This window comes from Anolis carolinensis, chromosome 1 (genome assembly GCF_035594765.1).
Source record: "Anolis carolinensis isolate JA03-04 chromosome 1, rAnoCar3.1.pri, whole genome shotgun sequence".
In the NCBI taxonomy this organism is placed as follows: Eukaryota; Metazoa; Chordata; class Lepidosauria; order Squamata; family Dactyloidae; genus Anolis; species Anolis carolinensis.
The window spans coordinates 49,146,676-49,171,355 of record NC_085841.1 but is presented as its reverse complement, the minus strand read 5'-3'; the positions used below and the strand labels follow the sequence as shown (position 1 = coordinate 49,171,355).

The following is a 24,680-nucleotide window of genomic DNA, read 5'->3' as shown; positions in this document are numbered from 1 at the left end:
TCACGCTAGCCCCCAACTGACAAGAGTTCTTCCCTCACCCTGGACTTCCCACAGATATATATAAACCTTCCTTGCTTAGTTTCTCCATACCTCACAACCTCTGAGGATGCCTGCCATAGATGTGGGCGAAACGTCAGGAGAGAATACTTCTAGAACATGGCCATACAGCCCAGAAAACATACAACAGCCCTGTAATCCTGGCCACGAAAGCCTTCGACAACACGAATTCTGAAATGTCTTAGATGATTAATTGATATAGGTGTGACAAAACCCCAGTATCTATTTCAGGTTACCATGGGTTATGCTAGAGGTTTAGATTTCATGCACATGCACCCACAAACATATACCAAGAACATTCCTTTTAAAATAAAATTTATCTATTCAGCAGAAAGAAAGCTGATGACAGGTACCTGCAGGACTCCGAAGTTTCCACTGCAATGAGATATATAGACCCTGTATTCTGGTTGAGGCTAAGCATTTCACATGCAGGCAAATACCCACATTTACCTCATGCCATATCAGCACTTTGTAATATATGGAATGGAAAATGACATATTTCTACAATTTGCAGGTGGCCAGAGTGGTTTCTCATTTCCTTTGGCTCAGTCCAAACCATGACTGTGAATAACCAGAGACAAAGGACTTCAAAAGGTGTTCTACCCTTCTTTCACCTTCTCTAATATCTCATCTATAGACATGAAAGAACAACTTTCCACTGCTATGGCTAAAAGTAGAAGATGAGTAACATGAGATGAGGGCTTCCATATCTAGAGCTCAGCAATTTACCTTTTTAAAATAATTATTTGTGGTTATAAAATGCTTCCAAATAACACCATACTTATAATATTTAAAGTGATGTATTTCTGCTTCTCAGAAGTTCCTGCAGCCATTACTTTGGTTTAAAAATTCTGAGAGCTGCAACCATTGGCTTAGGATACAAACACACTCCTCTATCCACCTCAATAGCTACAATAGTATGCAAAACATCCAAATCATGGCACCCAAATCTCCCCGTCATTCAGAAGGGTCACACTTCACTGTATAGCACAAGAGGACTGAGGTTAGCCTTTGCTATGTTTTAATCATAATGTAGTAATTCCTATTAGTGGTTGAGAAAAGCAAAATTTGCAAGTAATTATTAAGGGCAGCAGCAACAAATTAACTTTTTCCAACCACACATTTCCCAAATCTAGTTGGGGGGTTGGCCTAAATTACATCTAGGATAGAAGTGCTACAACAGGGATGTGAATCATGTGGCCCTCCTGATATTGTTAAACTGGAAATTCCATCATCATCATCAATGGTGAGACATGCTGGGAGTCACAGTCCAACAAAACTGAAGAGGTTCTCATGATTCTATCTTTCACACATTTTTATTGTGAGAACATTCTGCAAGTCACTTCTGGTGTGAGAGAATTGACCATCTACAGAGATATTGCCCAGGGGATGCCCAGATATGTTACTAAGAGGCTTCTCTCATGTCCCCGCAAGCTAGAGCTGACAGACAGAAGCTCGCCCTATCTTGTGGATTCAAATCGGCAACCTTCAGGTCAGCAGTTCACAACTCATTGTGCCACCACAGCTCCCTCACATTAAAATCAACAGAAAACACAAATAAATTATATGTGGTGGTTGAGAAACTCTATAGTATAGTAGTCCACTACTGCTAGGTCATCATAGTATTCCCTAGTCCGTTGTTCTCCAGATATGTTAAGCTAGGACTTCTATTGTACTTACCATGATGTGGGTCCATGTGGGTCCATCTGCACTGTAGAATTAGTATAGTTTGGCACCACTTTAACTGCCATGGCTAGGTGCTATGGAATGATGGAAGGGAAGCAATAGTTTTATAAGGTCTTTGACTTCTATTGCCAAAGATCGTTAGTGCCTCACCAAACTACAACTTCTAGGATTCTATAGCCTTGAGCCGTGACAGTTCAAGTGATGTCATACTGCATTGATTCTATACTAGGAAATATCAACTATTCCACCTGACTTTGACAAAACACAAAATAATGAAATAGTGGACATTTTCAAAAGTAGACTCAAGTTAGTCTGTCAGAGCACGACAAGGAAAATTGCAAATATGGTAGGGGAGATACCACAAAAGTTCATGTTAAAATAAAAAGTGCACTCGTAAAGTTAGTCTTAAAAGAGCTTTTCTTCTCCCTCCTCCTCCTCCTCCTCCTCCTCCACCTCCTCCTCCTCCTCTTCTTTTCGCCCTTCTCAGTTTTCATTTTTAGATAGCTGAAGAAGAGACTTGAATCTCAGAACCTCTTCTTTGAAAATATAAATCCCACCCACCACATATCCAGGTTTTAGCAGCATATCTTAAGTGCAACCAATTTTATTTTGTCTCATATGGATCCCATAGCCAGCGGATGATGTGATGTCTGGCTATATGTGTGAGAAATGGAAAGAGGGAATGTTTTATTTCCCTCAGACTGAAACAATTGCTGCTAAGCCATTGCCAACCAAAGCCATAATCCACGTGTGTGTGCATGTTCCAACAGCTAAGTCCAAAGATGAAGCTCTGAGTTCAGTTGTCATGATCAGCAGTCAACTTCTCCTTGTAATGCAGGGTTTTCTCTCCACCACATGGCTTTTCATGAACATCTGGAATAAATAGTCATGTTCAGCTGGCTGTACACTTTCAGGGAAGGCATTAAGCCAGACTCTTAGAACTTGAATTGTAGGGGGAAAGATGGTGTAAAGGTCAGCTTCAATCAAACCCACAAGCCTCACTCATATTTCCCACCCACCTCCATTTATGCAAAATCATGACCACACTAGAACTGGGAAGAAACACTTACAAAGACATTAATTAAGAGACATCAAAGTTACATTTTATAAGCAATGTAACAAAAGTAATATCTGCTGATGCAACAAATATCAGTTTTAAGACACATTTCAACATAAAGTTTTATGCCTCTATGATCAGTCTTACAGCGTGTTGTTTTTCTTGAGAAACTTAATGGGAAAACTTAAAAGCTCTGCAACAAGCAATGCAAAAAAGTTATTTTTTTCTCCCCCATCATAACAATTAGCAGGAATTTTAGAAACTGCAATGAATAGTAAGACAAGTTACTTTTGAATCAACTTCTCAAAGTTACTTTTGAAGGAATACTCACCTTGAAAGTCACCTTGAAAATAACTTTCAACAGTTACTTTGAGGAGAAACTTTCCATGCTCTCTGGTTTTCCTCAACAGCATCTTAAAATGGTTACTAAAGGAGCCATCACAAAATGAAATCCAATTGCAAGAGAACAAGGTCACAGCTTGTCTAGAATTTCACTTTAGGTTCTCAAAAATGGATGCTTTTGATGTTAAATTGTATAGTAGGATTTACAAGCCACAGAACATATGTTCCCAGACTTTGTATCGATATGTAGAACTATGGATAATAGTGAACCCTATTGAAATGTAAGATCTCTGGCCTAAGAATACTTTACAGTTGTGCTAATAGGCCTGTGAAATTGTATTCTTGCAGATACAAGGATAGGGAAGCCTTGCAATCATTTTAGAAGGGAAATTTTGATCCTGGAAATTTCCATGAGCAGACAGTCTATTTTATTGGACAGAAAGAAGGGTTCTGGAAACGTTATCAGTCGCAAAACATCATTTATGATCCATGGCCACATTTTGCCTATGCTGTTTTATATCAAGTATCAAGTATCTGCCAGTCATATATTTTGATCATGACAACAGTTGAGGTTCTTTATACTGGGAAACTGTACCATAAAGGACATTTCTGTACAGCTGACAAGAAAGATCATCTAGGATTCATGCTATGAACTTCATGATAACTGTTGAGATGCTATCTGCAATGTAAACCACAAGTAGGCAAAAGGTCTCCCTCAGGCCAGAGGGTCAATGACTTGTGGTCATCCTTTAGCCCTCTTCTTCATTGACTCCATCAGCCACCCAAGTTATTTTTTTCTATTCCAGCTTCCTCAGACCACCCTCCTCCAAAAAGGAGAGAAATGAATTGTTTCTTTGGAAGTCTCCTTTAACAGGTATCTATTTCCCCAAAACATTGAACATTTAAAAGACCAATTTTCCAAAACAAAAAAATCGACTATATCCAAATGTCACTGTTTCCAATGCTGGGCAGTTGGCTTGAAAACATTCAATGATGTAAGAATGGCTTGAAGATGAAGCAGCCCTGAGCAGATCTTGGCTGTGAAGAAAGCCTGGAGTCAAAAGTGAGTCCTAGCACTTCCAGTGAAGATTGCTAAAGGCAAAGCTTAGATGTGTTTTCATGCTTCCTGTTGTAGACATCTTGTCTGGTTCTAATATCCAGTAGTGATGAAGAAAATAATAAATAAATAAATAAATAAATAAATAAATAAATAAGGGGGGACAATCAACTTGGACTCATTTTTGCTTGGCATAATTAATGAATTGCATAGGAGGTCATTAGCTGACTGGGTGGAAGCACTTGTTCCTGTGTTCCTGCCTCTTTGGCTTGCTTGAGTAATTTCACGTTCTCCCCAACCAAGGTGCTACTTTGGCCTCCATAGAGGAGGAGGAGGAGGAGGAGGAGCAAAAACTGTTTTACTCAAAGAACTGCCCTGCCACCTACTGGCTACTGAAGACAGTCAACATTAATTAGGAACATCCTCTTGGTATGTTGAGAAAGTCACTCTTCTCTGTCTTTCCCTCCATTTGGGACAGCTCTAAATGATATCTCCGGTGCTCTAGGCCAAAGAATACAAAAGGCTGCCAGGAGCTCCTCTTATCGCAAAATGCTTCTTTAAATGTGAATCCATCCTGGAGTACTGAATAAACATTTCTGAGGAACAGGAAGCATTTCCACAGAGATTGGATAGGCTTGCACTTAGATTTGATACTACAAGGAAGCTGTGGATTTAGTAAGGATGAGAATAGCAATAAATTTTGAAGAGAGTTGAAGTCCCTTCAAAACATATGGTAAAAGGATATCCCTTGGATCAGTGGCGAGATCAGAAAAGGAGGTTGTGGGTTGCTATGAGTTTTCTGGGCTGTATGGCCATGTTCCAGAAGCATTCTCTCCTGACGTTTCACCCACATCTATGGCAGGCATACTCAGAGGTTGTGAGGCTGGAAACTACTCAAGTGGGGTTTATATATCTGTGGAAAGTCCAGGTTGGGAGAAAGAACTCTTGTCTGATTGAGGCAAGTGTGAATGTTGCAATTGATCACCTTGATTAGCATGTAATGGCCTCAAGATTCAAGGCCAGAGTTTTTTTAAATACTGGTAACCAGATTTTGTTCATTTTCATGGTTTCCTTCTTTCTATTGAAATTGTCCACATGCTTGTGAATTTCAATGGCTTCTCTGTGTAGTCTTACATGGTGGTTGTTAGAGTGGTCCAACATTCCTGTGATCTCAAATAATATACTGAACCCCTCTAACAGCAGGCCATGAACACCTTCAACAACACAATGAAGGTTGTCTCTTATCCTCCACGAATTGTTTTAATAGAGGAGGGAAAGATAAAACAGATGAAGTGACAGATCTAGGTAGAGAAGATACTTATTGTATTTGTGTGCTTGGAATATAATCCCATTTAAAAACTACTTTTTTCTCTCTGCAAGGCAATTAGGAATAAAACAATGAGTAGATGTACAGCTAAGCTTATAAATGTGAATTACACTAATGGCAAATAGCTTAGGTAAGTATATCTTGCTTATGCAGCATGTCGAAGATCAGAAAGAGCTATGGTGATAACAACACCATTTTTAAAAAGAATCAAAGCATACATGTGTAAGCTAACATGCCTAAGCTTCTCTGTAACAATATGCTTCCCATATGGCCTCCCAAAATCATTATGACTCAGCTTCATGGTCACTCTATCCTTCCCTACTGGTTTCCCACCCAGGCAGTTAACGAAGTCCAATCTCTGTAGCTTCAGCAGGAGAAAACAATACATGCTTATTCTTGCACAAAATTATCTCTCCCCCCCCCACCCCCGTTCTGCCTAATCTCTATAACTGGAAAAATGCTGGAGCCAAAATTTTGCTCCATTTTTAGTTCCACACTACCATCACTTTCTGTTTCTCCAAACACAGCGACAGCACCACCACTCATTCTCAAATCTCTTCCCAATATCAGAGTCTCTTTTTGTGGTCTCATATTCATATCTTTTAATGATGTGTTCTGCACAGAATGTTACTTTCACATTAATTGATACCATCTATACACCATGCCTCTCCAAATGTGGCTTTTTTTTGTACACAAACAAGTTCTCCTACATGGGTGAGATCCCGGATAACAATCTATGCACAATTTCAAGCTCTTCCAAAGGAATGAACTATACAAGTGCTACTGATGAATAAAGTAGACCCTGAATTCCATATTGAGTCCCCTCGGGTGAGAAGGGCGGGGTATAAATGTTGTGAATAAATAAATTGCGACTGGAAGCCTTCTGTGCCTAACACTGTGGTGCTGAGGAGCTGGGTTAGCATAGTGATAGCTGTCCATTTTCAGACAGGACCTTCTATGGCTTCCAGGAAGCATTTGAATCATGGAGGAAATGAAATTAATTAATGAATTTCACATCCTCCAGTCTCTGGTTCCCACCATGTTTAACAAAAACATACTCAGAGCCTTTGGCCCTACTTCTAGAGAGAGCGCAGTGGCTATCACAGCCAGCAGATTTTGGCAAGCAAGGGTTGAATTTAATCTTTATTCTATTTCCACTTTTTCTCCCAGTATGGAACCCACAGCAGTGTACAATAGAGTAAAGGAAAGAAACAGCTGAAACCGTATAAATGTTCAAATTAAACATTAATTTAACTTAAACTTTTAAAAATCAACAACTCAATAAAATTTTAAATTAAAGCAGCACTGGACTAAAAACAGCTTCAAACCATTTAAAAACATAACTTATGATTTCAGAGCACACCAACTACCCTATTAAAATTATTCAACAATATAAAAGTACAGATTCTACCATCATAAAATTGTAGCATCTTTGCTGTTTTGGGAAATGAAGGCCTTTTTTATCCCAGCAGGTTTGTGGGAACTGATTGTTTACAAGAAAATACCCTTTAGTACACTAAAAGGTTATTTAGTGCACTTTTTTGTAGATTGTTTTGTAGGTTTTTAATCGTACAGTTTTGTTTGTAACTTTCTTTATTTCATAAGCCCCTGAATCCTAGCTTGGTGGAAGGGCAGGATATGAATCAAAGGTTAGTTAAATAGATGAAGGGCGATGATTGCCTTGTCCAATCTTCTATTATAGCAGAAATCCACTGTATTGCTCGCTTCTGAAGTGATGGAAGGGTGACATTATTCTATTGGATCACACTAGTGCACCCCATGTTTCTAGTCTGAAAATGTAATGAGATTCTCCAATGTACCTACGTAGCAAAGACATTATGACTGTTCATCTGAGTCCAGCTCACATATACGTATTGTATACTAGCTTAGGTACCCAGTGATAGCCAGGTTAGATCTTTTATAACAATAAACATAAAAAGTATTAATTGTTGGCTTTGGATTTTAAGAATGGACTCATTAGAAAATGCGTAAGAATACGGATAAATGACAACTCCCAGAATCCAAGGTCAATCACCTCCAAATCCCGCCTGTATTCAAAGTTGGCCATGTCGGGCCTGTGTACCATGTATGTTTCAGATACATCATCATTTGGGTTCACGGCTTCCTTTGAATGAGAGTGAACTATAACTCCCTAAATTCAAGTTGCCTTCTCTCAAAACCACACTAGTTTTCAAAGATGTGTATTGTATATGTTGGATATGTGTATCAGGTTTGCTCCGGATCTATTGTTGTTTGGGTTCATAATGTTTTCTGGATGTTGGTGAACTACAACTACTAAAATTCAAAATCAATCTCCTCAAACCCCACCAGTATTCAAAATTGGTCATGTTAGGTATGCATACCAAAATTGATCTAGATCCATTGTTATTTGTGTTCAGAATGCTGTCTGGATGGGGATGAACTATATGTCCCAGATTCTAGGGTCAACTGGCTGGATAGGAACAAAAGCAGACCATCAAGTTGAAAACCCTCGTTCAAAGCTTGCATACCCTCCAATGGATTTGTCAGAGGCAGTTCCAATTAATCCTCTGCCATCTCATTTTTCAGCTGCCTTTTAAAATGTCCTTCCTTTTTCCTCCTCACATTGGCCTCCTTACTTCCATTGATGAAAACAGAGTTAAAATGTGGAAGTACAGTAGAGTCTCACTTATCCAACATAAACGGGCTGGCAGAATGTTGGATAAGCGAATATATTGGATAATAAGGAGGCATTAAGGAAAAGCCTATTAAACATCAAATTAGGTTATGATTTTACAAATTAAGCACCAGAACATCATGTTAGACAATAAATTCAGCAGAAAAAATAGTTCAATATGCAGTTATGCTATGTAGTAATTACTGTATTTACGAATTTAGCACCAAAATATCACGATATATTGAAAACATTGACTACAAAAATGCGTTGGATAATCCAGAACGTTGGATAAGTGAGTGTTGGATAAGTGAAACTCTACTGTAGTTCACATTAATCCATGGTGGAGTGACAAAAGAGAAGGAACCTCTGAAGATGCCAGTCACAGATGCAGGTGAAACATCAGGAGAAAATATTATTAGAACACGACCATACAGCCGGGAAACCACACAAAATCTCAGTGATTCCAGCCATGAAAGCTTTTGACAATACAAGAGGTAAAATCTTGCCTTTCTCTGCAGAATCAGGAAAAAGTGAAAATTATTTTAAAGGAGGGAGTGGCTGTGCAACGCAATGCAATGCAATGTATCAATAGCAACATGGCATCCAGATCAAGGGGATAAATAATAACACTTTTTTATTCTGGTCAGACCTCATCTGCAATGCTATGTTCAAAACTGGGTACCAAAGTACAAGAAGAATATTGACAGAGTAAAACATTTTCAGAGAAAGAGGCCAAGATGGCAAAAGGTCTTGAAACCAAGCTTTGAAGAATGGTTCAGGGAACTGGATTTGTTTAACTTGAAGTAGAGATTACTGAGTGATGATATAATAGCCATTTTCAAATACCAGAAAGGATACAGTGCAGAAGATTTAGGAAACTTGTTTTCCGCTGTTTCCAAAACTAGAACACAGAATAAGAGGCTCAAATTGCAAGAAAGGGAATTCCACCTCAACATTAGGAAGAATCTTGTAATGATAAGAGTTGCATGGCAGGGGTTGGAGTAGATGGCCCTTTGGGTTCCTCTCAAGTCTGTCATTCTTTAATTGTATGTGATTACCACCAATAAGATTCTAGTCAAATGAAGCAGGCACAAAGGGACTTCCTTTTGATAAATGTTAACTTACAGGGGGTTCAGTGGAGGAACTTAATTGGTCCAAATTTCAATATAGAACAAATTGTACATTTCTCCTGGTCTTTCAACTTGTGGTTTGATTCCATAGATCCTCCGGAAATCTTCCCTCAGGATTCTGAGTTCTGATTTTCTAGCAATCTGTTTTGCCTGACTGAAGAAACAATGGCTCTTACTATCCCTTTCCTCATATGTACCTGGCAAATCAGCCAAGCTAGACAATCTGTAACAGCAGCAACAGAAAGCAAAAGAGGAGAAAAATAACAGAAACTAGAGTGGGACTGGAAGAGCTGAGCTTCTAATCAATGTCTAACATCAACATTGCTTTATACATTAGAAAAAGAGAGTTCCATTGAAGATCTGCCTTTGCTAAGCACTCACCCACAAAGAACCCCAGTTCCAGCAACTAACTTTTCTCTTTTCCCGCAGCCAACAAATTCCAGTTTAGTACAGCAAGCAGTTTAACAAAGGAGAGAGATTACATCTGGTAAGAAAACATATCCAAGAGCTTGGCACCTGAACATCTTTTGTCCTGCCAGCAGGTTAGATCCAACATCACTTTTAGCAGCTAAAAAAACTGGATTCTCCATGCATTCCAAGGAAGCTTTCCAAGAAAGTGGCAAGAGAGACTAGGTTTTGCCCTTCGCCTAATGAGTAAAAAGAAGTTGAAAAGGAACCTAGCTGGAGAGCCACTGTCAGCCAGAGCAATGGTAAGATAAAATAGAGAAGAACAGCCTAATGGAGAAATGAGGGGTAAAACTAACTTGTCGTCACCCTCATCCCTTGTGTGTTGTGTTGTGTTGGCTTTCTCTTACATACATACACACACACTTGCTCTACTTCTGTGAATGACATAAATGGGAAGGGAAATTTGTGTAGGTCTGCAAAACTATCTAAATCATTTTAATCTATAAATACAAATCGGTCTACCCTAAACAATTTTCTTATCATTTGTACATCAAAAGCATCATGGTCAGAATCCACTTGAATCCAATAAGAGTAAACCCATTGAATTAATTGCCAGATGGAAAGTCATATGTCATATAAGTGTCAATGATCTACAACTACCAGTTGGATTTATCCCAGCAAGTGATGTGTGCATTATATAATCATGTGTGCTCAGTCAGTCTTCCACAATCACAACTATTTGCATGCATGTTAGACATTTGCTAAATATATATTCTTGTTCTCATAAAACCCTGTGGTTTGCCTTGACTGGCCATGTGATTTGAAGCTAAGAGTGATTGAAAAATGGGTTTGTGATGTTCTTCTTGTCTTTTCCTCCCGCTCTTCTTCATTAAAAGTCCTTCTTGATCATTCTTATTTCAATTATTTCTTTTAACTATTTAACTCTTTCATCAAATTTGAATTATTGCCTAAAGAATTTAAAAGTTTAGTTTAATCTGTTAGTTAGTAAACTAGTATTGAGTGCAGATAAAAATTTACTGTCTATTTATCTTCCACCACCAATAATCCAAATCTGATTAGGGGTTACCAACTCCTCTATTATCCAGAGATTCTAAAGTGAAGGGTTATGCTTGTCCAACCCTCTCTTGAACAGACAAAAGGCTAAAGAGAGGTTTGGACGAACATAACAAGTACCAAGCAGCAAGGGGACAATAATCTCAAATAAACAGCTAAGGGGAATGTCTTTACACTAATGGCCAGAGCATGAGAAATAAACAAGATGAGCTGGAACTCTTAGCACAAGAAAACAGTTACGTTGTAATAGGAATAACTGAAACCTGGTAGGACAGGTCCTATAATTGGAATGTAGTGATATACTAAACATTTGTAGAGAACTAATCTACTAACAATAACTCCATTACCCTTAGCCTCCCTTTTTTCGATTGCTCAATTTTCCCTCCTTGTGTAAAAATCTGGGAACATTAAATAAAATATTATTTTTTAAAAGAAAAGAAAAAAATGAGTTCTCTGGTATTAAGAAACACTGATGAGAAGAATCCTGGATTATTGAGATTTTTGCAGGTCAGAACTTACTCTGTGTGAAAAATTTGTGTGGATTTCAATTTTTATTTTATTTTTTTGCACAGAAAGCAATCACATACTCTTCCCCCCAACCCCAAAGAATAAGTGCTGAATTGTCAGTAGTCTTAGAAAACTGCATACTTTTTCTATCACTTTTGTGCAGTGAGGAAGAAAATGCAAATTTTATTTGTTCTTTCCTGCGAGAATGGAAGTTATGAGAATTACATCCCTATAATTTCTGAATTTCATTTGAGCTCAACTTCCACAATAATCCTTGCTATGGGTATACTGTACTACCCTCGTATCCACAAGGAATATGTTTTGAGAGACACACTCATTCACTGTGGAAACCTATGGGTAAAAGTGAACCCTATATATCGTACATAAGATGGAAGCATAGCATGGAATCACATTGAAGACCTAGAGAGTGCTGCAAACATTTCTGAGGGGAAATATTTTTGGAGTGTGTTTTAATTGAAGTTATGAATATTGAATCCATAGATAAGGGGGTTGTACTGTATACCCAGCCCTTAAATATTGTATTCCACCTGATGAGGTAAAATAAAATCTATGAACAATAATGCTAAAATGAATGGAATGGTGTTAAAATGCCTGGGTGCTTACATTGACAAGTTCTAATTTTGGTATACTATTAAAAAGGAAGACACTAGTAGCACTCCAGTAATCATTGGTTTGGATACATATTTTGTTACATGTCCTTCTTCACTTCTTTCTTCTAAATGGTCACTAGGCTTGAGCAAATTTTTCGTTAGTTCGTTAAATTCGTTTAAAATTCGTTTCATAATTACTTTTGAATTGATATTGAACCATCTGCTCACTGCCTTACAAATATTATGAATTTGAATAATAAAAGTACCTTTTTTTCGTTTGTTTCTGATGTCTTCAGATGTAGCTGTAGCCCCTCTGAGAGGAGAAGCCATGTTGGCATGCCTCTCAGCCAATCAGAGTGGAAGAGGGAGGGAGGGAGAGGCATGGCCATCGATCTGCTAGCATTTTAAAAATGCCATTGAGACGCGCCCCCCCCCCCACCGGCTCAGTAGAAGCCTTCCGCATTGCTCTCTCTTCCCTTCTCTCTCTCCCCTCCCTGCTTCTCTCCCTCTCTCTCTCTGAGAGAGAGAGAGAGAGAGAGAGAGAAGCAGGGAGGGAGGGAAGAGAAGAGAGAAGAGACATGCCTGCCTGCGCTTGGCCTTCTCCTCTGGAGCCGCGTGTTTGGTTTTGCTTCTTTCCAGACTTTCCAGCCACTGGCTTAAAGGGGAAGCCAGGCAAGCCTTCCTAAACGGAATCCTTAGAGCCAGAGGATATCCCTTTAAGAGATATCTCCACTGAGGAGATCTCCCGGAAAGGATTATGGCACCAGCTCAATTGCAACAGATTCAGTGCCATGTAATCATGTGAGCTGTAGTTTTACAAAGTCCCTAGCCTTCCCTGCAGAAGAGAGCCAGTACCATGCCAAACTACAACTCCCAGTTTTCTGTCAAATTGTTTTGGATTTCAACTCCTACAATTCCTAACTCCAGACATGGGCAAAGTTTTCCCTTGCCTGGTATAGAAGCATTCTATTCTTCTTCTCCAGACATGCCAACAGTATTAAGTGATAAAATCTTGGGCATTTTTTCCTTTAATGCTAAAAGTTCATAGGTTGTTCAGCAACAGCCTACTGGCTGGGTTGCTATGAGTTTTCCGGGCTCTATGGCCATGTGCCAGAAGCATTCTCTCCTGACTTTTCACCCACATCTGTGGCAGACATACTCAGAGGTTTTGACGTCTGTGCGAAGCTAGGCAAGTGGGGTTTATATATCTGTGGAAGGTCCAGGGTGGGAGAAAGAACTCTTGTCTGTGGGAGGCAAGTGTGAATTTTGCAATTGGTCACCTTGATTAGCATTGAATAGCCTTGCAGCTTCAAAGCCTGGCTGCTTCCTACCTGGGGGAATCCTTTGTTGGGAGGTATTAGCTGGCCCTGATTGTTTCCTGTCTGGAATTCCCATTTTCTGGGTGTTGTTCTTTTACTGTCCTGATTTTAGCTTTTCTGTAGCTAAAAATGCATATAAAATTGATTCTATAGGGAGGATAAATGATTGGATTTCAACTCCTACAGCTTAGCTTTCTCTGCCAATAATGGTACCATACCAAACTAAAGCTCCCAAGATTCTGTAGCAGTGAGCCATCTTGGATATTGTAAGGGATTTATTATTATTATTATTATTATTATTATTATTATTATTATTATTATTAGACCTTGCTCCCAGGAAGGTGCCTTCGCTGTGGCTCCCAACTTATCTATCTACCTTTCCACATATTCTCCACATTGTGTGTATGTGTATGTATATTATATATACCTGAGCCCCGATGGTGAAGTGTGTTAAAGCACTGAGCTGCTGAACTTGCAGACCGAAAGGTCCCAGGTTCAAATCCCGGGAGCAGAGTGAGTGCCCGCTGTTAGCTCCAGCTTCTGCCAACCTAGCAGCTTGAAAACATGCCAATGTGAGTAGATCAATAGGTACCGCTCTGGCGGGAAGGTAATGGCACTCCATGTAGTCATGCCGGCCACATGACCTTGGAGGTGTCTATGGACAACACTGGCTCTTGGGCTTAGAAATGGAGATGAGCACCAACCCCCAGAGTCAGACATGACTGAACTTAACGTCAAGGGATACCTTTACCTTTACCTACACACACACACACACACACACACACACACACACACACACACACACACATGCAGGGACTATATATATATATATATATATATATATATATATATATATATATATATATACAGTATATATCACACACACACCAATTTAACAAAGTTTCAGCCACAAAAACAAAGTTTCTGAAGTAGAACAATGACTTTCACAGTAAAGACAACCCAATTTAACAGGAAATAAGACTTTCAAACCAGGAACAGATTTCTGCAATTATTAAAAAATGGTTTATTATAAAAGCTATGAAAATTCGCCAAAACTCAGAGGATAAGGGAAACGTTCCAAATTTTGGTGAGCTATCAGTGTTAAATGTGTTCTACCACTGTACCAAGTTTGAAGAAGATCACTCAAAAAATGAGGGCGGGAGAGTCCTGTAAAATCTCCCCTCATGCTGTTTTTTTTTTTGGCCACTGCGCATGCGCGTCCGCCATTAACGAATTACTTTTGAAACTAACGAATTTTCATTAATTTCGAATTTTTTGGGGGGCAAAATTCGGAAATGACATCAGAAACAAAACGCTGGCGCCCCCTACTTTTGAAACGAGTTTAGAATCAATTTTTTCATGGATCGCTCAAGCCTAATGGTCACCTATGACACAGCCAAAGGGCACTTTCTCTCATTAAAGTACAAAACAATTGGATATCGAGAGAGCCTTCTTCTCCCGCTACCTTGTTAAGAATTTGCCATTGATTTGAATTTGCCTCTGTAAGCTACAAACCAGCTGTCCTGCAAAAAAGACACAAAATTGGTAAAGCCCACCTGCTCTTCCACTTGACAGAAAGACTGCAGAAATATTCACTTCCAGCATTCCTGCATCCTTTCAATCTAACAAAACCAGAGCTGGGTTGATGCCAAAAATATATTTCAAAAACATGCCTGGGTCCATATGAGTTTCCAGAAGGTAACCTGGAAAACTGTTGACAACAGGAGACTCAAAATGGCTGTATATTTTTAGTGATTTTCATTTTTTTCCCAAGGATTCGCTAAAACAAAGTGTGACAAGAGTGATGGTTTTAAAGCCTATCATTTATTCAGATATCATTTCTTGTTCGTTGTAGGAAACAGTCCAGAAGACCTCTCCAAACTGAACTTATTGATATTTTAGTGAAGGTTCAGGACTTTACCACTCAAGGCAGGGAAGCTGGCATTAATTATGGTCCCTATCACAATACAATGTGTGTTTCCCACTGCCAGTCTGACTGCTCCCCATAACTAACCTGTCCCTCACTATTGATGGGCAAAAACCATCTAATAGTTCGTAATTTCACAACATTTACATCACCTTCCTCGTGTGATGGGACTGTTCTGCTTCTATGCCAGAAATAAAGTGATGTCAGTGGGCAGGATTCTCCTCCTCTCCCCCCTCTCCCCCTCCCCCTTGTTACTCCCAAGCTGTCTGTTTTCTGCTTATTTTAGATGTTAGCATTATATTTGCATTTCTTTGTTTTTCCAAACTAAAATTGATAAATTGCTCTAAAATTAATATTTTAAAAAGCATGGGAAGGCAGAAATGCAAGAAGGCAGAGTTATAAGGGCACGTGGAAATACATTTCCACATTTCTTCATGAAGAAGTTTAGAAGATAACATAGGTTATGTGTGTGTGTGTGTATACACACACAAACACATAAATCAGTGCAATTACATAAAGGAAGAAAGGTGTGATAATAAAGATTCTCACCCTAGTATATTTCAGCTATCTATGATCGCATAACTTTCATGGAATAACAGCTATATGCAATAAAGCCTGCGGTCTGGAAACCATAACAGTTTTGTATTTATGACAAGAAGCATATTGGTATGCACGTGTAAGTTCCCCTATAAAAGCACTTAAATATTGTTGACTGAAGCAGAATGTATTCAGTTATAGAAGTGCATGCAATTCTGTGAATGCATTTGGGGGTACATGCAAGTTCATTGGCATTTGATCATGCATTGAGTTGTTCAGTAAAAGCTGTGTAGGAGAATCAGCACATTGTTCCACATGGAAAGATTTATGGTCTTCTGCCCTCAAAGAAGTTCTCAGTCAACCACCTTGCAAACTATCCCTTCTGTCATGTTCCTGCCATCCCACTGCAGTTTTTAGATTTACTAGAAGTTCAGGGTTGTTTGTCATTCTAGTCTCATCTTAGTACCATGCCTTATCTGTTTTGGAATCTTACTGGATGGGAAATGTGGAACTTCTCAGCTAATTTTAGACCCTGTTGGTTCTTGGCAAACAACAAGTGTACCATGTGGCTAGATTTTGTCCTTGTTCTCCCTTTCAGCTAAGTACTCCAGGGATATTATCAGGAGGAGAGAATTTTGGTAGCCCACCTGTCCACATTTCTCAGCATTTCTCCCACTTGTTGAGCATTCAGTAAACACTGCTAGCACACCCAGATGTTCTTGCCCATGCTAAACCTTGGCAAAAAGCCTTGGCAAGTGCTCTTAGTCTTTCCACAGAAACCCTGGGAACCAGCAAACCTTCCAGGTTGTGTAATCAAAGGTGTGACAAAAATGGCCAGACAAAAATGTTAAAGGAGAAATGAAAAGAATTCCTTTGATTACTGTGTTCTGGAACACTGACATTGTTTAGCATGGACAGAATATAAATAAAACAGTACCTTTATAGAATGCAGGGTCTTTATGAAGCTATGATGATCATCCACACAGACTGCTTTGTTCAAACTAGTTTCTTTATAGATACACTAGTTGAACTTACAATTATGCCAATGGAAGTTCTTGCCAAGATCATCAGGGCTGTGCTTTAGATTTTGGCAGAACTGTTATCCCCAGCCTACATTGTTTCAGAAAGATTTGGAAGGTGATCAAACCAAACCAAAGTATCTCAAAATCAAACCAAATCTAAGTACTATCGCACCAAAGTGGGAATCCAACAATGGAGCAGGACCATCGTCTTTGGTTATGGTTCCTAGGACATATGTTGTGCACATCCCATTACTGGTCTGCTGCTTCCTTGCAATATACCCATCTCCTTCTCTTGACAGGAAAATCCATCAATAGCTGCAGATTGTACCATGATCCCATCATTTGCTTTGTGAGATGGCGCAGGATTCGCTTCTGTGTTGGTATGCTGACACTGAAGTGACATCAGAGGGCAAGTTTCTCCACTTGTCACCCTCACTATTCCCAGACAGTGATTAGCTAATTTGAACTTCATTTTTTTTTTACTAAACTTAGATGGGATTGTAAAATTCCTTTTAAAAATTCTTTTAAAAAGTACATAGCAGTGAGAGGACTGAGTTATGAGCCTAAGTGGAAGTGCAGAAGCAAGATCACAAATTGGCAAAATGGCACAGTCACAGAAATACCAATTACTGTAGGGAGTGCTTTCGTTGTGCTTTACCAGATGGGGGTTGAACTAGATGGCTCTTGCAGTGCCTTGCAACATGTGGATCTATGATTCTATACTTCCATTCTTTTGCCACTAGTTGCTCCACTCCCATTCTATTGCTCTATTCCATTGGCACATTGTTCACCCAAATCTATTGTCACTATGACAGTACCAATTGAGCAAAACACAAAAATGTCTTTAATTTGCTTTCTTTTTAATAAGTTTTAAATCCTTAACTGCTTCATCTATCTTTCTGAAATTTTGGAGATTTCTAGCCTAGTGACATCTCTATGAGTGCTTTAACTTGAGAAGAGGAATTCACTTCTTCGTCTTCCCTTCAGTAGATTTTTTGGGAAAATACACTTTCTCTGTTTGTGTGTGGAGAGAGGGAGAGGGATAACGGGGGCATTTGGAGCTTGGGAATTTATCCTCACCCTTTGAAAGAACTGAGATATTAAGTTTTTTAAACAGGGCCATTTGTATGCCCTTCATACTTTTCCTAGCAATTGGAAAGAAACTGAAAAGTTAGCCACAAATCTTTTTGGAGGATAAAACCCCAATAGATTGCAAGGGGAAAGCATCTTGATTCTAGACTTCTGAAAGTTGGTGGAGCCAATATTCTCTGAAGGGACCAAATTTTTGGTGGTCCATATTTTGTCCTAGGCATGATATAAATAAAATAAACTAAAAAAGTGAAAACTCATGCATATTTCACTAATTTTCATGGAAATAGATGTGACATTATTTGGTCATTAAAAAGGTATTGTACCTCTAGCTGAAATTCCAGTCAAGTCCTGGGGCTTTTGCCCAGTCTGGATAAGTCTTCTGAGTATCTTCATCCTTACTGAATCCATTGGACATTAAAGGGGGAGGGATGAAAGAAACCTTTGTGGTGAAAGAAAGCCATCACTCACATTCTTATGCAGAAATATGACAGTGACAGAATATATAATGAGAATCAACCAAAATATTTATTTTTATTCACAATGTATATATTTGGACTATGTCTGCATTTTAAGTTATTTATTCTCATTTAAAGATATCTTAGTTTGTTTTAAGAAAAATTGTGACAGGTGTAAACCAACCCCAGTTCCTAGTAGTATACAGATGGACTGTTTCAGACTGAGTCAACTGAGTTGTCCTCAGCTAACATGCCTGTTTTGTCCTCCCCTAGCAAGCCCTTTCAAAAGACTATCTGCAACTTTGTGTTCCTGGTAGCAGTGTAAAGTAGGTTGGTAAGCATTTGTGTCCTCTGTGAGAAGTGTCTTAATATTCAACTTTTAAAAACTATTCAAGAACTGTGAGATTTTTCACCCCATGTGAAAATGCAGCAGCAACATCAAAAAAAGTATGTGCAAAATATTGCTTTGTCCAAATCATTGTATTTTGCATCCAAAATTAACAAAATCGCCATCACAATTTGCTGATTTTGAAAAATGTCAGAAACATAACACTTATGTAATTCCAGTCATATGAAAATTTAGGCGTGAACATTTACAACCTAGTTCTCAATGTGCTAGTAATCATTTTGCAATTGTATTTTTCAAACAATTAACAAGTCAAAAAGAAACAACCACAAATATGTCTGCCTGTTTTTAGGTTAATCAGGGTTGCTTGGGACCCAAATGGCTAGGGAAAGGACTGGAGTAAGATGATGCATTTCATACTGCATTGACATTAGGTTTTTGGAGTTTAAATCATGGACAAAATGTTAAACAAACATAATCCATTACCATCCTGAAATAAAGCTATTATGACAAGATACAGAGAGTGGAGAGAGGTAAAAAGATGCTTGTGGAAGCTCCTGGGAAAACTGAGCTATACAACCAAGCAAAGTAATGACATTAGCAAGTCAGAACAGATGTTGAATCACAACCAGTCCCTTGCGCGCACACAAATGGAGTACTAGAGAAAAGAAGTAAGTGTAGGCTTTTTTGTACAACCATTACTCACTAATATTAGTACATACAAAGATGGTGTAAATGAGACAAGAGAAAGTCTAAGAAAATGGCCACTGGTTAGACTGATGTAGGAAGACAATGGATGTCTTAAAACAAATAAACAGGAAATCATCATAATGACAACAAGCAGTAAGTCTAGACATACAGAGGTGGATGACTAACAGAAACTCTAACAGGAGCTAACACAGAATGTGGCCATAAGGTTGCTTGGGGGAAGTACTTTTCACCCTGAATTACAAGAGAAGAGAAGTTAAATTTTACTGCCTCCTGTGTCTGTCCCTGCATGACTGAAAGAAAGAGATGTCTCTGCCTGTATAAAGATCCCTCCAGACATTTGATACAAAATGTAGACCTATGACTATCACATTCCTTTTCCTATATGATTTTTAACATATTTCGACTTATGAAAAAGCCAATGGAACTTCAAAAGCTTGCATGGTGTGTTTTGTTTATTTCAGTCAAGGGGAAACCTTTACCTTTACTATAGGGTTCACTATGGTCTGATTCCGCAAATAGCTCTTCTTATGTTCTCATGTTAAGTATTTGTATTTTCTTAGGTAGCTTCATTCTGGTATGTTATCTGATACAAAACAAGGATCGTACTAAGTGAGGAATCAATAATATTCTTGTATAATCATAAATCTGCAAAGGCTTGATGTTCATAGAAAATGTTAATTTTACTTTCATTGTACAATGGTTTGTCCACATTTACATTTTTGAATTATGCAGATTTGATTATTCACAGATTTGATCAAAACATTCTCCCTAGGTCTTCCAGTGTATCCCCTTCTTCTTTTCCTGCTGCCTCCCACTTTACCAAGCATTATCATCATTTCTAATAAGTTGTGTTATAATACGATTTCATTTTAGTCATCTTGGCTTCAAATGAGAATTCAGGGTTAATTTGTTTTCATCTATTTGCATTTTTGACAGTCCACGGTATTTTTAATAACTTTCTCCAGTACCATATTTCAGATGAATTTATTTTTCACTGTCCTCCTTTCATAGCTCATGAACAACATGAGCCAACATTTGAATTATGTATTACTTCCCTTGAATTGAAGCTACAGGCCCTTCCAGACAGGCCCTATATTCCAGGATCTGATCCCAGGTTTTCTGTTTATCCCAGATTATATGGCAATGCAGACTCATATAATCCAGTTTAAAGCAGAAAACCTGGGATCAGATCCTGGGATATAAAGCCTGTCTGGAAGGACCCTACATCTCCCAGAATAGGAAAGTAACTAAGTCAAGTAATTAAGTAGAGGTCCCTAATTCTGTGGCTAGTATGTGAATTGATGTTGGTTAAATATCTTGAGTGAACAAGTTGAATATCATTTGTCCAGAAAACTTAAATGCTCCAGAATCCAAAATTGTTCATATCAGTGACTAACTTAGCTTTCTAATGGTTCAATGTATACAAACATACAATTATTAAAAGTATTGTATAAAATTACTTTCAGGTTATGTGTACAAGATGTATATGAAACTGTAATGCATCTCAAGTTTAGACTTGGGTCCCATTTCCAAGAGAGCTCACGATGTATATGAAATTTTCCAAAATCCAAGTTGTAAATATATATTTTATCCAACTGATGGTCCTTTGCTAGCTTATAATGTGTGCATCTACAGCTACAGTTCAAAAGGAATGTAGTTAATGTGACTTAATTATGCCTTGGATATTGGGAAAAGATTTCATCAACTTGGATGAGTTCTTATTGGGTTACAATCTTCCAAATCCCCCTATATATTTTCAAGCTTTGCCTTAGTAGATCACAAAAATACAGCCCACCTTTGGTGCTAATTAACTCTTCTTATGTCAGATATCTTCAGTGAAGAGGCCAGGGACTTACTGAACCAGGAAGAATGAGTCTGTACAGATGTACAGATGTGTGAGGTGACAGGAATGGAATCCTTTCTGATCCCACCACACACAGTTACGACCAATTATAAAAATGTCTTGATAATGATTTTAACTATATTATTCTATGTTTTAACTATCTTCTTCGCTGCCACCAATGGAGGAGATGTCAGGCAGATGGCACTTATTCTTTTTATGCTTTCTTTGTTTATTTGACTTCAGATGGTGATGTTGCTTAACTTAGTATATGATTGTGACAGAGACTTAGATGGAACAAAAATCAAAACAAGTTTATTGCATGTACAGAGCTTAATGGTTTCTATAGCTTTTTAAAGGCACTTAGATTAATGGTTACAAACAGATGTGAGATGTTCCAACTTTCAAAATACTTCTTTCTCCAAAACTAAACTAGAACCTGATCCTCTTGGATCCACTGGGATTAACTTCCCCTAATCCACAGCCTCTATAAATAACCCTAAACAAGTCACCTAACTTGCTTAGTCTGGCCTAATAGAGGTCTGCCTCCCTGGTTTCCTTAACCTGAAACCAGTCTTTTCCCTATGACTAAAAATCACAGACTGAGATTTAAACTCCCCTGGTTTCCTTTTCAACGGCTGATGGCTCCGCCCCCGTTGTCACGGCAACCTATCTTCTAATGCTGAGCTGGTTACCTTCTGGCACTATCAGCTCCAATACTTACCATTTTAAATTAACCAAACCTGACTGTTTAAACAAAATAAAATAAACATGTCATCTATAAACAAAATAAAATCATACACTTCTTTACAGAGTCTGTCTGCTTCTGTTGCTTGGGGGGCTCTCTCTTTCCGTCAGGTTGAGATACGCAGTAATAGCTAAGCCTGCTCAGCTACTTTGGGAGTTGAACCAGGACAGAGTAACAAGATAATCCAGAAACTCTGGACCAGGTATTGTGTAGCACATCTATCTTTGTTTTTCACCCAAATGACTTACAATTGTAGAGAAGGGGATATAAACTGACAAAACAACACAACAATTTGTTACAGATTTCATTTACTATAAAATCCAAAACTTGATCCTTGAGTTTCAAGTTCAGGCAGATGTCAAAGAGAATGCATATTCCTTGCATTTAACATATTTTTCTCCCAGATTGGATTGGTTGTTGTTTACCCTCCAACAACCAATCATAAAATAAAGTGCACTAATAAAATATACTCAACTGAAGAATCCATAACTTGTAACAAGCAGACCTCTTCAAAATATATGTTAATGCTATTATCTAATTTCATCTTGAGATTTCAGTTCAGCCATACTTACCTTAAGTTAACATTGTCTTTTCACCTCCTGAATAATTCTACAAACTCAGAAACTACCTTACAGGATCTGAATACATATTAAGAACTAAATACTTTTGTATTCTGAAAATGCTGTCTCGATTGGAGTGGGCAACTATGGCCTTCCAGGGTTTTTTTTTACCAACAGTCCTAACCAGGACATCCGGTGGTGAGGGATTATAGGAGTTTTCTGCACAGATTTCATGGTCTAATAATATCCATAATGACAACAGTTGCTCATTCCTGCAGTTAATTTTTTATAGATGGACATTGTCAATGATACTAAGGCAGAGCTGAAAAACAAAATTTGGAAATTAGGCAGTTAAAAACTGACAATTTGATAGGTGAGAAGGGTTAGATGTGATAGTTTTCTTTTCAGGGGAAAACGGAAATATCAGTAGTTTATTATCAATGGAAATGATACACACTTTTCATTTGGAAGTTAAGATATGTGACTAAACAGAGTATCAGATTTAGAAATCCAGAATTATTGGTCTACTCCTGCTCTCTAGTGGAAATATTTTGGAAATAGCAGAGCCTTCCTTTAACCCTTTGAAAAATCTAAAAGGATAGTTTTCTTAGGTTTCTTTCATGTCATGAGTGACTTGAGAAACTGCAAGTCGCTTCTGGTGTGAGATAATTGTCCACCCGCAAGGACATTGCCCAGGGCAGGCCCGTAGCCAGGATTTTGATTCGGGGGGGGGGGGGGGCTGGGATTTTGATTGGGGGGGGCTGAGTCTGAGTGAGAGAGGATCTACCCTAGAAAATTTTTTGTATCGTTATCCCAATACCCCCATGCATATGGGATATATTGAGCATTGTGATCAGATCATGATATGAATAAACATAAATAATAAACGTAAGGCCTTCTCGCGGACCACCTTGAGAATTTGGGGGGGGGGCTGAAGCTCCTCAAGCCCTCCCCCCCCCCGGCTACATGCCTGGCCCAGGGGATGCCCAGATGTTTGATGTTTTACCATCCTTGTGGGAGGCTTCTCTCATGTCCCCTTATGGAGCTGGGAGGCTTCTCTCATGTCCCCTTATGGAGCTGGAGCTGACAGAGGGAGCTCAGACATGATCTCTCCGGGTTGGATTCAAACCAGCAACCTTCAGGTCAGCAACCCAACCTTCAAGTCTGTGGAAGAAGAAAAAAAAAACCTTTCAAATATTTTTTAACTGACTTGTTATAGAATTCCCTCTCCTTCCACCTCTCAGAAATGATTATCAGTGAAAGGGAAGGCAGCAAAGACAAAAACAAATAATTCTTGCCCTGTAGTGGATGTTCCTTCCCTTGATTAAGCAGGACTCCTTAATCCTTTTCACTTCCATCTGAGGCTTCTGTTTCATACTACACAGGCCCATAGCTCAAATCAAATCCAAGATGTTTGTATCTTAGGACCCCGTTTGTGTCATGTATAGATGGCCCTTCCCCTTGTGTCTTTAAATATCATCTTGGCCAGGACATATTTTAATCCAACCCTACATCATTTCTCTGTGCCCAGCATCTTAAGATCCAGAGAATGTAGCAAGAAAAAGACAAGCTACTCTTTTCTTGAAAATTCTAACCCTTCCTTCCTCTCTGCTAGCATTAGATGTACAGTATGGCCCCTGCATCCATGGGTGATACATGCCAAGATATACACTTCCGTGGAACCTAAAACCATACATAATAGCAACTCCTACATTTTCACTATACTTGGGATGGAAGGATACCATAGAACTGCAATGGACCTATAAAGGCCCACAAACACTTTCCGTTTTCCCTCCTGAAGTTTAGATAAGTGAAACCATGGCTATTGGGTCTGTGGATATGCTACATAATAAATTTAATTGGGGGAATACTTATGTCCTCTGAATTCATGCCAGGAAGATTACAGCTCCTTGAATGCTCTGCTAGCACAATCTTGCTGGCTGGAGATTCTGGTAGCTATAGCCCACAAGGAGACTTTTCCTAGCTCTTTTCTGTGTCCATTAGATGTTGTTACTATTGATGCAATACTTACACATTAATACAGTTGCAATTGATAGTTGTAGGATTCAATTTACCTTTGAAAATGAGTTACATGTGTTTTGCTGTGTGTTGTATGTGTTATAGTCAGTCATTTTGATCATTTTTGGTCAACTCCTAGAATGGCTGATTGACTTTAAACCATTAAGATTTCTTGTAGGTTTTACATCCTCT

General features: G+C 38.6%; 1 long non-coding RNA gene across 1 annotated transcript in view; it reads right to left on the bottom strand.

The window, feature by feature from the left end:
- LOC134297114 (uncharacterized) overlaps positions 1 to 24,680 on the bottom strand; it is a 143,154-nt gene that overhangs the window by 14,633 nt on the left and 103,841 nt on the right. Inside the window, exon 2 of the long non-coding RNA XR_010003867.1 lies at positions 23,476 to 23,633. This is a non-coding gene — a long non-coding RNA (uncharacterized LOC134297114). The remainder of the gene's footprint in view (positions 1 to 23,475; positions 23,634 to 24,680) is intronic.